The sequence below is a fragment of the Macaca fascicularis genome, chromosome 8 (genome assembly GCF_037993035.2).
Source record: "Macaca fascicularis isolate 582-1 chromosome 8, T2T-MFA8v1.1".
Taxonomy (NCBI): Eukaryota; Metazoa; Chordata; class Mammalia; order Primates; family Cercopithecidae; genus Macaca; species Macaca fascicularis.
In genome coordinates this window covers 72,970,576-72,984,505 of record NC_088382.1, presented here as the reverse complement: position 1 = coordinate 72,984,505, position 13,930 = coordinate 72,970,576, and positions in this window count along the sequence as shown.

The following is a 13,930-nucleotide window of genomic DNA, read 5'->3' as shown; positions in this document are numbered from 1 at the left end:
CCCCAGTAAGAATTCTTTGCTCCCACTTGTGTGTTCTCCTGTTTGAACTTACAGGCAGTTACCTGCCTCTCTCCCTTCTAGAAAGTATTCTTAAATGCAAACACTGTCTTTTCCATCCTTGTATAACCAGTATCTAACTAGTGTCTATCACAGGGTCAATACTCACAGGGTAGACATGACATAGGCATATTTCTTGTTGCAAGGGTGGGTGACAGCCATCAGCGGGGGCAGCCATGGGTCATACATAGTGCAAATGAAGCCTTGCACTATGCTAAATAGAGTATCATTTACTGAGAAGTTGGGATGACCTCAACAGCCTCCTCATAAGCTCTTAGACTTGACTTTCTCCCTCTACTTTTTCCCACTCATTCTAAGTGTTAGCTGTCTTACAAAAGTTCTTACCCACTAGTCTTTATTTCCATCTCTAACTTCACTCCAATGTCTCTGTTTTAAGTATCTTAACAAATTAGGTTTGATTTTTAATTGATTTTGAATTTCAATTCTTTTAATCTCATATATATTCATAAATATTATAGGCTGGTCCCTAAGGGGTTGTTCAGGAGAATCATTAACCATTGTTAAATAAAAACCTCTTGCAATTTGCTTTTCTGTGTGGCTCTCTCTCCAGTCAACAAGAAAACATGTGCTGCTGCTGCATTGAGCTCTTTTGGTGGGTTTCCCACAGCAGAGCTTTGCTGTGCTCTGTATCCCTCTCTTTCTCAGAGCATCATGCTCTTGGGAAGATGTGGGGGTCTGAGATGGGAATGGTCAGGCATAGCCCCTGCATTGTACCGGCTATCCTTCCCTTCTGCTCAGTCTCATCCACTCATGACTCAGGCCAGCCTCATTTGAGGAACTTCAGTCCATCAGTCACCTCTGAAAGTGTCTGAGCTCCAATATTACCTGAATTCAGAAGGTAGATGACCCCTCCTCAGTTCAATGGTGATTGTTAACACTCCATATTTACTTCAAACTGTTGCCCACAAGGGACATAACATCATTAAACCCAACATAAAATTAACAGCTCTCAAGTGCCTAGAACATATCTCCCTTGAAGAACACACTTTGTCTCCTAAAAGAATTAAGATTATCATCACTTTCCTTTCCCCTAAGGCCAAAAGACAACTCTGTTTCTAAAATACATAGGCTAATGCCAAAACTGGATCCCTAACTTTTCTGCTATTGCTCCTCCCTGAGTAGACTGTACTAAAACCCCTTAATTGGGCTTTTGAGTCTACATTTCAAAGCCTCAAGTTCTCTCTATCCTCTTCCCTCACTGCTAGATGCCCCAATTACTCATTAACCTTTCCCTTTTTATACACGAAAGGGATGGATATACTTCAGGTGTCCTCAGCCAAATCACAGCTCTCTTCTTCACCACCAAAACTGCTGCAAGACTACAAAGCATACAACCTTAGGTTCACATTTCATAATTTAAAAAATACAAGCCTTCAAATAGAAATTCACCCCAAAAGGAAACATTAAATTGGAGGTCTTTCCAGAGCCCCTAGAAGCAGATGATGACATGAGGAAGACTGCTCTCCCAAGAACAACTGCATGATGCCATCAGGTGGCTGACTTCTACCCAAGACACCAGAACAAGATCTCCCTATTTTTAATTCCCTCCATATTCTCCCTTTGTGTCCTTCTTATTGTCCTTATTATCCTTTTGCACTCATAAGTACAAAAGATTTCTGAGTGAAGTCTGTTCTTTTCCTTTTTGCCCTCCCTACCATTTCTTTCTTCTCTATTTCCCATTTACCTACCTTCAGAAAGGATGCTCAAAACTTATGGATGGCTTGTACTGAAGAGATTACCCAATCTTAAAATCTTTCTTAAAATCATTGCTTTTATTCATCCTTTTCTTTCTTGGATCAACCATCTGATATAGTTTGGATCTGTGTTCTCACCAAATCTCATGTTGCATTGTAGTCCCCAGTGTTGGAGGTGGGACCTGGTGGGAGGTGGTTGGATCATGGGAATGGACTTCTTGTGAATGGTTTAGCAAAACACTGTTGATGCTGTTCTTGTAATAGTGAATGAGTTCTCATTTTTGAGATCTGGTTTTTAAAAAATGTGCAGCATCTGTGCTCTCACTCTCTCTTGCTCCTGCTCCTGCCATGTGAGACGCTTCACTCCTTTTTACTTTTCACCATGATTGGAAGCTTCCTGAGGCCTCCCCAGAAGCAGAAGCCACTATGCTTCCTGTATAGCTTGCAGAACCATGAGCCAATTAAACGTTTTTTCTTTATAAATTGCCCAGGCTCAGTTATTTCTTTATAGAAGTGCAAGACTTTACTAATATATCATCTTCCCCCAAATTATTCTTATCATTTTTAAAATCTGCATAGTTATTGATTTAGCTGTTTTCCTCTGCACAATGTTAGGAAATTCTTCCTATATTTCACATCAATCACACAAGTATCCAAATAGAATCTGAACCACTTTTATAAAAAGTCATTTTTATTTCTCTCACAATTTTATAGACAGCAATGTTCTAGATTCTAGTTTCTGGCTTTATAGGATTTATTGTGTCAACTCTGATGACAGTACTTGTAACTATTAGTCATTTTCCCACAGAAAATACAATGTTATATGAAATAAGTTTACCATGGGGAATTGCCATGCAGAGACTAAAGATTTACATATGGAAAAGTACCAATCAAGATATTCCCCTTATAGCCATACTGTTTCCTCAACCTAGTATAGTGGAAGAGAATTGCTCCCACTTCACTTGGTTAGCCATAGAAGACAACTATTTCATTTATGGAAGAGGAAACTACCGGTATCTCCTAGAACACTGGACAGGCTGGTGTTATCTAGCCAATCTTGTCAACCCCTACCATATGTATAGCTCAATTACCTTCTTAAACTATTTAAATTCTTCTCTATCCCTTTTAATGTCCATCATTGGTCTTGATGGTGTACTAGTAACTGTGCCTCCTGAAAATGTAGAGGTCGGCACCAAAATATTACTGCATTCTTCCTTTCATTGTTAGAGCTCAGAGACCCTTGAAAATGAAGCTGAGATAGTAGGAAATCTCCAGAACTTAAAGCTGCATTTGATCACATTTAGGCCACTTTTTTGCCTGGAGCAGCTGCAGTATGGGATACTCAGAGTGAAGAGAAACTCTCACATGTTCCAAGATGTAATATGGGAGATGACCATCACTGCAAACAACCAAATAAAGAACTTCACTCTTTCCAACCCAGAATTTCAAAAGACTCAATACACAGAGTTCCACAACTGACTGGCACTCAATATGACCTTGGCATCTAGAGGTGAGACATGTTTTCTTTGGAAGCAGCTGCTGCATGATTGTTATCTAAAATATCTCTGACCTCTACATCATAAACTAGAATATTTAGTTGCTAATGAGGAAATGCATGCCGCTGCCACCACAATCCTAACTCAATCAAAAAAGGACCTCGTCACATGAATTTCCTGGAATCCACTAGATTGGTCGCTTCCTGGCCTCAAGTCTTGGTTTTACTCCTTAACACACCTCTCATAGTTATTTTTCTGCTTTTGCTTATAAGTATCCCCTTGATTAAATGCCTCGTCTCCAGAGCCCTTCTCAGTTCCAGATCACCATCAGAGCATAATACAGGCATACCTCAGGGATATTGTGGGTTTGGTTCCAGACCACCTCAACAAAGCAAATATTGCAATCAAGCAAGTCATAATTTTTTGTTTGGTTTCCCAGTACATAGGAAAGTTTTGTTTATACTCTACTGTATTTTATTATGTGTGCAATAGCATTGTGTCTAAAAAAACCCCAATGTACACATCTTAAAAATACTTTATTGCTAAAAAATGCTAATGGTCATCTGAGACTTCAACAAATTGTATCTTTTTGCTGGTGGAGGGTCTTGCCTCAATATTGATGGCTGCTGACTTGATCAGAGTGGTAGTTGCTGAAGTTTGGGGTGGCTGTGGCAATTTCTTAAAATACAATAACAATGAAGTTGGCTGCATCGATTGACTCTTTCACAAAAGATTTCTCTATAGCATGTGAAGCTTTTTGTAGCATTTTACCCACAGTAGAACTTCTTTCAAAATTGGAGTCAATCCTGTCAAACCTGGTAGTTGCTTTACCCATTAAGTTTCAACAATGTTCATAGCAACTTCTCATCCAATCAAGTTTCATCATGAGGTTAGAGCAATTCAGTCACATCTTCAGGCTCAACTTCTAATTCTAGTTATCTTGCTATTTCTACCACATGTGCATTACTATCTCCACTGAAATCTTAAACCACTCAAAATTATCCATGAGGGTTGGAATCAACTTCTTCTAAACCCCTGTTAATGATGGTATTTTGACCTAACCCCATGAATCAGGAATAGTCTGTGAATGCATCTGATCCTGGGATTTTTTTTTCTTTTTTTTTTTTTTTTCAGTTGGTAGGCTATTTATTACTGATTCAGTTTCACACTTCATTACTGGGCTGTCCAGGGATTCAATTTCTTCCTGGTTCAGTCTTGGGAGAGTGTTTGTGTCCAGGAATTTGTCCATTTCTTCTAGATCTTCTAGTTTATGTCCACAAAGGTGTTTATAATATTCTCTGATGATTGTGTGTATTTCTGTGGGGTCAGTGGTAATATCTCCCTTGTTGTTTCTAATTGTGTTAATTTTGATATTCTCTCTTTTCTTCTTTATTAGTCTAGCTAGTAGTTTATCTATTTTATTAATTTTTTCAAAAAAGCAGCTCCTGGATTCTTTTTTTTGTTTTTTTTTTTTTCTTTTTTTTTGAAACGGAGTTTTGCTCTTGTTGCCCAGGCTGGAGTGCAATGGCACTATCTCAGCTCACCACAACTTCCACCTCCCAGGTTCAAGAGATTCTCCTGCCTCAGCCTCCTGAGTAGGTAGGATTACAGGCATTTGCCACCATGCCCAGGTAATTTTTGTACTTTTAGTAGAGACGAAGTTTCTTCACGTTGGTCAGGCTGGTCTTGAACTCCTCACCTCAGGTGATCTGCCCACCATGGCCTCCCAAAGTGCTGGGATTACAGGTGTTAGCCACCGTGCCCTACCTCATTGATTTTTTTAATGGTTTTTGTATTTCAATCTCCTTCAGTTAATGTCTGATTTTAGTTGTTTCTTGTCTTCTAGTTTTGAGGTTGGGTTTCTCTTGGTTCTCTAGATCTTTTATTAAGTTGGTAAAAATGTGATTGCAGTTTTTGCATTGTTGGAATTTGATGTTTGATGTCAGAACACATTCTTAAATAAATGTGGTTATGTTGTACATTGTTTTAATGCACATTTCTTGCTTTTTTTGCTAACGACTTATCACTTGCTGTTTATTTTATGTTTATTTTAGACTCTGGAAATGATGTTAGACAAAAAGTAAATTCTAGCTGTTTTCTTATTCGAGTTCAAAATGGGTCATAAAGCAGCAGAGACAACTTGCAACATCAACAATGCATGTTGGCTAGGAACTGCTAGTGAATGTACAGGACAGTGGTGGTTCAAGAGGTTTTGCAAAGGAGACAAGAGCCTTGAAAATGAAGAGTGTAGTGAACCGACATTGGAATTTGACAATGACCAATTGAGAGCAATTATTGAAGCTGATTCTCTTATAACTACATGAGAAGTTGCCAAAGAACTCAACATCAACCACTCTATGGTCATTCGGCATTTGAAGCAAATTGGGACAGTGAAAAAGCTCAATAAGTGGGCGCCTCATGAGCTGACTGAAAATTTTAAAAAAGTCATCATTTTAAGTGTCATCTTCTCTTATTCTATGCAACAACAATGAACCACTTCTCAATCAGATTGTGATGTACGATGAAAAGTGGATTTTATGCCACAACCAGAGACAACCAGCTCAGTGGTTGGACCAAGAAGAAGCTCCAAAGCACTTCCCAAAGCTGAACTTACACCAAAAAAAGATCATGGTCACTGTTTGGTGGTCTGCTGCCAATCTGATCCACTACTATTCAGCTTTCTGAATCCCAATGAAACCATTACATATGAGAAGTATGCTCAGCAAATCAATGAGATGCACTAAAAACTGCAGTGCCTGCAACTGGCATTGGTCAACATAAAGGGCCCAAATCTTCTCCATGGCAATGCCTGATCACACGTCACACAACCAAGGCTTCAAAAGTTGAACAAATTGGGCTATGAAGTTTTACGTCATCCACCATATTCACATGACCTCTCACCAACTAACTACCACTTCTTCAAGCATCATCCCCAAGACTCATAATTATCAGTCTCCAAGGTCAAAATGAAAGAAAAAATGGTAAAGGCAGCTAGAGAGAAAGGCCAGGTTTTCTACAAAGGGAAGCCCATCATATTAACAGCCGACCTCTCAGCAGAAACCCTACAAACCAGAAGAGATTGGGGGCAAATAATCAAAATTCTTAAATAAAGAAATTACAATCCAGAATTTCATATCTGGCTAAACTAAACTTCATAAGTGAAGGAGAAATAAGACCCTTTCAGACAAGCAAATACTGTGGGAATTCATTACCACCAGACCTGCCTTACAAGAGTTCCTGAAGGAAGCACTAAATATGGAAAGGAGAGACTGTTACCAGCCAGTACAAACAAAAAAACACTGAGGCACACAGACCAGTGATACTATAAAGCAACCACGTAAACAAGTCTATGAAATACCCTGCTAACATCATGACAGGATCAAATCCACACATAACAATACTAACCTTGAAAGTAAATGGGTTAAGTGCCCCAGTTAAAAGGCACAGAGGGGCAAGCTGGATAAATAACCAAGACTCATTGGTATGCTGTTTTCAAGAGACCCATCTCACGTGCAATGACACACATATGGTCAAAATAAAAGATGGAGAAAAATCCACCAAGTAAATGGAAAACAACAACAACAAAAGAGCAGGGATTGCAATCTTAATTTCAGACAAAACAGACTTTCAACCAACAAAGATTTTAAAAAACCAAAGAAGGGCATTACATAATGATAAAAGGTTCAATTCAGCAGGAAGACCTAACTATACTAAACATATATGCACCCAACACAGGAGCACCCAGATTCATAAAGGAAGTTCTTAGAGACCTTCAAAAAGACTTAGACTCCTACACAACAATAATGAGAGACTTTAACACTCCATTGATGATATTAGACAGATCATTGAGACAGAAAATTAACAAAGATATTCAGGGTCTGAATTTAGCACTGGATCAGATGAACCTGATAGACACCTACAGAACTCTTCATGCAGAAAAAACAGAATATACATTCTCATTGCCACATGACATATACTTTAAAATTGATCAGATAATCAGAAATAAAACACACCTGAGCAAATGCAAAAGAACTAAAATCATAATCTCTTGGACTACAGTGCAATGAAATTAGAAATCAAGACTAACGGCAGGGTGTGGTGGCTCACACATGTAATCCCAGCACTTTGAGAGGTCAAGGTGGGTGGAACACCTGAGGTCGGGAGTTCAAGACCAGCCTGGCCAACATGGCAAAACTCCGTCTCTACAAAAAACACAAAAATTAGCTGGGCATGGTGGCACGTGCCTGTAGTGCCAGCTACTCAGAAGACTGAGGCATGAGGATTGCTTGAACCCAGGAGGTGGAGTTGCAGTCAGCCAAGATCTTGCCACTGCACTCTAGCCTGGGTGACAGAGTGAGACTCCTTCTCGAACAAATAAATAAATAAATAAATAAATAAAAATCAAAACTACGAAATCTACTCAAACATACAATTGCACAGAAATTGAATAACCTGCTCCTGAATGGTTTTGGGGTAAATAATGATATTAAGGCAGAAATAAAGAAAATGAGAACAAAGATACAACCTACTGGAATCTCTGGGGCAAAGGTAAGGCAGTTTTAAGAGTGAAATTTATAGCACTAAACACCCACATCAGAGAGAAAGGTCTCAAGTTAACAACCTAACATTACAACTATTAGGTTGGTGCAAATATAATTATGGTTTTGGACCGTGAATTTTAAATCATTATAACTAGGCTCAAACATATCTTTATTATTATGTAATGCCATTCTTCATCTTTTCTTATTGTTTTCAGCTTAAAGTCTGCTTTATCTGAAATTAAAATATGAAACCCTATATTTTTTCCTTTTGCTTGGTAGATTTCCATTTGTTTGTTTTCCGTTTGCTTGGTAGATTTTTCTCCATCCATTTACTTTGAAACTATGACTGTCATTGCATGTGAAATAGGTCTCTTGAAGACAGCATATGATGGGGTCTTGCTTCTTTATCCAAGTTGCCACTCTGTGCCTTTTAAGTGGGGCATTTGGCCCATTTACATTCAAGGTTAATATCGATGTGTGCAGATTTGATCCTGTCATTGTGTTGTTAGCTGGTTGTTATGTATACTTGAATGTGTAATTGCTTTATAGTGTCAATGGTCCATGTATTTAAGTGTGTTTTTGTGGTGGCTGGTAATGATCTTTTGTTTCTATGTTTAATATTCCCTTAAGGATCTTTCATAAAGTAGGTCTAGTGGTAACAAATTCCCTTAGCATTGGCTTGTCTTTTAAGATCTTATTTTTCCTTTGCTTATTGAGTTTAGTTTGACTGGATACAAAATTATTAGTTAGAATTTCTTTTCTTTAAGAATGCTGAATATAGGCCCCCATCTCTTCTGGTTGTAGAGTTTCTGCTGAAAGGTCTGCTGTTAGCCTGATGATATTTCCTTTTTAGGTGACCTGCCCCTTCTCTCCAGCTGCCTTCAACATTTTTTCCTTCACATTGACCTTGGAGAATCTGATGACTATGTGTTTTGGAGATGGTCATCTTATACAGTATCTTTCAGGGGTTCTCTGCATTTCTCATATTTGAATGTTCTTTCTAGTGAGGTTGGAGACATTTTTGTGGTCAGTATTCTCAAATATGTTTTTCAAGTTGCTTGATCTTTCTCTCTCTTTCAGGGATGCCAATTAAGTTGTAGTTTAGTTCTCTTTATATAATCCCATATTTCTCAGTGGCTTTGTTTATTCTTTTTTCTTTATTTTTGTCTGACTGAGTTGATTCAATGAAACAATCTTTGAACTATCAGAGTCTTTCCTCACCTTGGTCTATTCTGCTGTTAATACTTGCAATTTTATTATTATATTATTTTAGTGAGTTTTTCAGCTCCATCAGATTGGTTTGGTTCTTTCTTAAAATGGTTATTTTGTCTTTCATCTCTTGTATGATTTTATTTCAACTTTCTCCTGAATCTCAATGATCTTCATCTCTATCCAGATTCCAAATTCTATGTCTCTCATTTTAGCCATTTCAGCCTGGTTAAGAAACATTGCTGAGGAGTTACTACTATCATTTGGATGTAAGAAGACACTCTGACTTTTTGAGTTGCCAGAGTTCTTGCACTGGTTGTTTCTCAGGCCAGGAACACAGTGGCCTGATGTTCCTTTAGTCTTTAAAGTTGCTGTCTTTTGATGGGGTTTTTTGCTTTTATATTCCTTGATACCATAAGGGTTTGACTGTGGTATAAGTTGGGTTTAGTTGACTGGTTTTCTTTCTGGAAGATTTCAGGGGACCAAAGCTCAGCTAATTACTCTTGAGCTGCTTGCTGTAATCCTGGACGTCTAGTACCAGGCCCATAGGTTTGTTCTCTGGCACCTTGAGGTTAAGCACCTACTGCACCTTAGGGGTTAAGGTGCTCCCAGTCTGCTGGTAACAATACTCTGATGAGGAGTGCCAACCAAAGCACTTCGTCAGGGTGGTGGCAGTGGAGTCAATGCTTGCACATGCATGTCAGGAACAGCTATCAGTGGTGTCCAGACAAAACTATTAAAACCAACTATAGCTATAAATTATTAATGAATACAAATTACCAAATATGTAAATTTTGACATCAAAATAATGAAATGTGGGTGGGAGGGAGTGAAAGTGTAGAGTTTTTATATGCAATTAAAGACAAGTTTTATCAGATTAAAGTAAACTGTTTTAAGGATAAGCTATATTATGTAAGCCTCATGGTAATCATAAAGCAAACATTTATAGTAGTTACACACAATATAAAAAGAAAGGATAAAAAGTATACAACCATACAAAGCCACCAAACCACAAAGGAAGATAGTAAGAGAGAAAGAAGGAAGCAAAAGACCTATAACACAATCAGAAGAGAAATTACAAAATGGCAGTGGTAAGCACTTACTTGTCCATAATGACTTTCAATGTAAATGGATTATACTGTCCAATAAAATACATGGAGCAGCTGAATAGATTTTAAAAAAGCAAGATCTAATCATAAGCTGCATACAAGAGACTCACTTTAGTAATAAGGACACACACAGACTGAAAGTAAAGGGATGGAAAAGATATTCCATGCAAATAGAAACGAAAAGAGAGCTGGGGTAGCTATACTTATATCAGACAAAATAGATTTAAGTTAAATACTACAAAAAGAGAAAAAGAAGGCCATTACATAACAAAGCATTAAAATCACCGCAAAGACATAACAATTGTAAATATACACCTACCTAAGATCAGAGCACCTAAATACACAAAGCAATTACTAAACGATCTAAAGGAAAAAATAGAATTTAATAATATTACAGTAGGGGCTCTCCATATTCCACTTGCAATAATGGACAGATCGTCTAGAGAGAAAATCTATAAAGAAACCATGGACTTGAATTACACTTTAAATAGACCAAATAGAAATACACACAACACTGTATCCAATAGCAACAAAATAGACATCCTTCTTAAGTGCGCATAGAACATTCTCTAGGATAGCCCATATGTTAATGCACAAAACAAATCTTAACAAATTTAAGAGAATTGAAATCATATTAAGAATCTTTTGAGATCACAATGGCATGAAATCAGAAATCAATAACCTCCAGGATTACAGATATCTTGGAAAATACACAAATGTGTGGAAATGAAACAACATTCTCCTAAACAACCAATAGGTTAAAGAAGAAAGCAAATAGAAGATAAAAAATTACCATGAGACAAATGAAAATGTTAAGACAATATATCAAAACTTATGGGAGACAGCAAAAGCAATCTTAAGAGGGAAATTCATAGCAATGAACATCTATATCAAATAAAGTAAGGTTACAAATAATCTAATGTTACCACTCAAGAAACTAGAAATATAAGTATAAACTAAGCCCAGTGACAGCAGATGAGAGGAAATAACAAAACTCAGCACAGAAATAAATGAAATAGAGACTAGAAAAACAATAGAAAATGTCAATAAAACTAAGTTGGTGTTTTGAAAAGATAAACAAAGTTGACAAACCCATGGCTAGACTAGGAAAACAAGAGACTACTCAAATAAGATCAGAAGTGAAAGAGGAGACATTACAATATGCATTGCCTATATCTACTATAATAGACATATATACACACACAAATCAATATGTGATATACCACATTATTAAAGGATGAAAATCATATAATGATTTCAATACATGCAGAAACAACATTTGAAAAAACTCAACATCCTTTTATGATAAAATTCTTAACAAATTGGGTATAGGTATGGAGGGAATGTACCTCAGCACAATAAAGGTTACATATGACAAACCCTTAGCTAACATCATTCTCAATAGTAAAACACTGAAAGCTTTTCCTCTAGTGACAAGACAAGCATGCCTATTCTCACCACCTCTTTTCAATATAGTACTAGAAGTCCTAACTAGAGCAATTAGGCAAGAGGAAAAATTGAAGCCTAATAGGAAATGAAGAAGTGAAAATATCTCTATTTTCTGATGACATGATCTTATATGTAAATCCACCAAAAAATTATTAGAACTGATAAATGAACAGTAAAGTTGCAGAATACAAAATCAACATATAAAAGTCAGTAGCATTTTTATATACTAATAACAAATTAAAATGAAATTAACAAAACAATCCCATTTAAAATAGTAACAAAACACTAAATACTTAGGTGTACATTTAATGAGTAAGCAAAAGTCCTGTACACTGAAAACTATAAAACACATGAAAGAAATTGAAGAAAATACAAGTAAATGGAAAGATACCTCATGTTCACGGATTGGAATAGTTAATATTGTGAACGCGTCTATACTACCTGCAGCAATCTACAGATTCATTGTAATCCCTACAAAAATTCCAATGTCACTTTTTTCACATAAATGTAAAAAAATCCTTAAATTTATATGAAACCACAAAAGACCCCACATACCTAAAACAATCTTGAGAAAAAAAATCAAAGTTGAAGGCATCATACTCTGTGATTTCAAGACACATTACAATTATAGTAATTTAATCAAAATATCATCGTACCGGCATAAAAATACGGGCATTGACCAATGCGCCAGGATCGAAGGCCCAACACATATGTTGTCAATTGATTTTTGACAAAGGTGTCAAGAACACACAACGAGGAAAGGGCATCTTCTTCAATAATCAGTGTTGGGAAAAACTGGAAATTAGATCCTTATCTCTCACCATGTGCAAAAATCAACTAAAGTGAATTAAGCACTTAAATATGAGACCCGAAACTGTAAAATGACTAGAAGAAAACATAAGGGAAAAACTTCATGACATTGGTCATTCACATTTAATATTTTGCTATTACAAAAAGATGCTCCAAAAAGCATACTTACACATATTTTTTGTTCACAGGCACATGCATTAATCTAGATACATACTTATATCTAAGAAGTACTGGGTTACAAAATATGTAGATCTTCACCTTTACCAGATATTGCTTAATTTTTCTCAAAAATAGTTACAATAATTACAGTTCCACCAGAAATGCAGAGAACTCTCATTTTACTACATCCTTCACTTATTATCAAGGGCTTACATTTTTGTCAATTTACAGAAACCTGCTTCCAAAGACCGAGGAAGCAGGGAGACTAAAGAGGCTGACCAATCCGTTTCTCAGAAAGAAACACTTAATAGAGACAAACAGAAGCAACCCTTGCACTTGCTCTCCTGAAAGTATGCTTTATTTAGCAAGATATAAGGGTAAAAAGAAGTGCGACTAGTTAGCTCTCAGACTATTGTGATCACTGGGGACGTTAGATAAGCATCTTTATGAGGGATTATGTATGTATGTTATGAACATTGTTTAAAGACCTTTGCTGCAGAACACTTTGGTATGCAGTGGGTCAAACATCAGTTCCCAAGATAGTTTTGCTTCAAGTTGGTGTCACTCTTGCCACGAAACAGGTTGTTTTTCTGCACAGTCTAATGGATGTGACATATTATCTTGTCTTAACTTGCATTTTTCGGATGACTACAGAAAGTTTGGCTTGCTGTTCACATTTTTTCCATTTTTCTAGTGTGTCATTGTTCTTATTACCTCTTTGCATATTTTAGAAATACTTTATATTTTATAACTACGTTTTCCAAGTTTGTGCTTTAACTTTAATTTTCTTAGTTATTAGTCAATTTTTAATTAACTTTTTTTAATGTTTTTTGAAACTTCCGACCGCCAAAGTTGTGAACACATATTTCTATATTTTCTTATCAAAGTATAATATTTTGCCTTTCATATTTACATATTCACTTCACCTGGAGTTTATTTTTGTGTGTAATGCCAGGTAAAAAATTTTTCCTACGTGGATATCAATTATTTTGGCACCACAAGTTCATATTTACAAGGCTACTTGTCTATTTAATCATGCTCAAAACCAGCTCGACCCTTTCATGTCTTTCATCACATCCTTTATTGCTTACCTCTCACCACGCCCTTCTACAGTAGCATTATTTCCTTGTTAAACCAGACCATTCACTGCATTTACTCTTCTTGCAATATGCTAAAACTGTTCCTATTGTCTCTGAGTCATGTTTTCTGCCTTTTTTTCCTTACTAAATTTAAACCTCTTGTGAAAAAGACATTGTCCAATTTATGTTTTCACCTTTAATACCGAGCATTGATGTAGTAGGTTTTCAAATATTCTTGTTTTATTCTGAATTTAAGTTGGCCCTTATAGATGGGAAATTTCACCTAGTACGAGCTATATATCCATA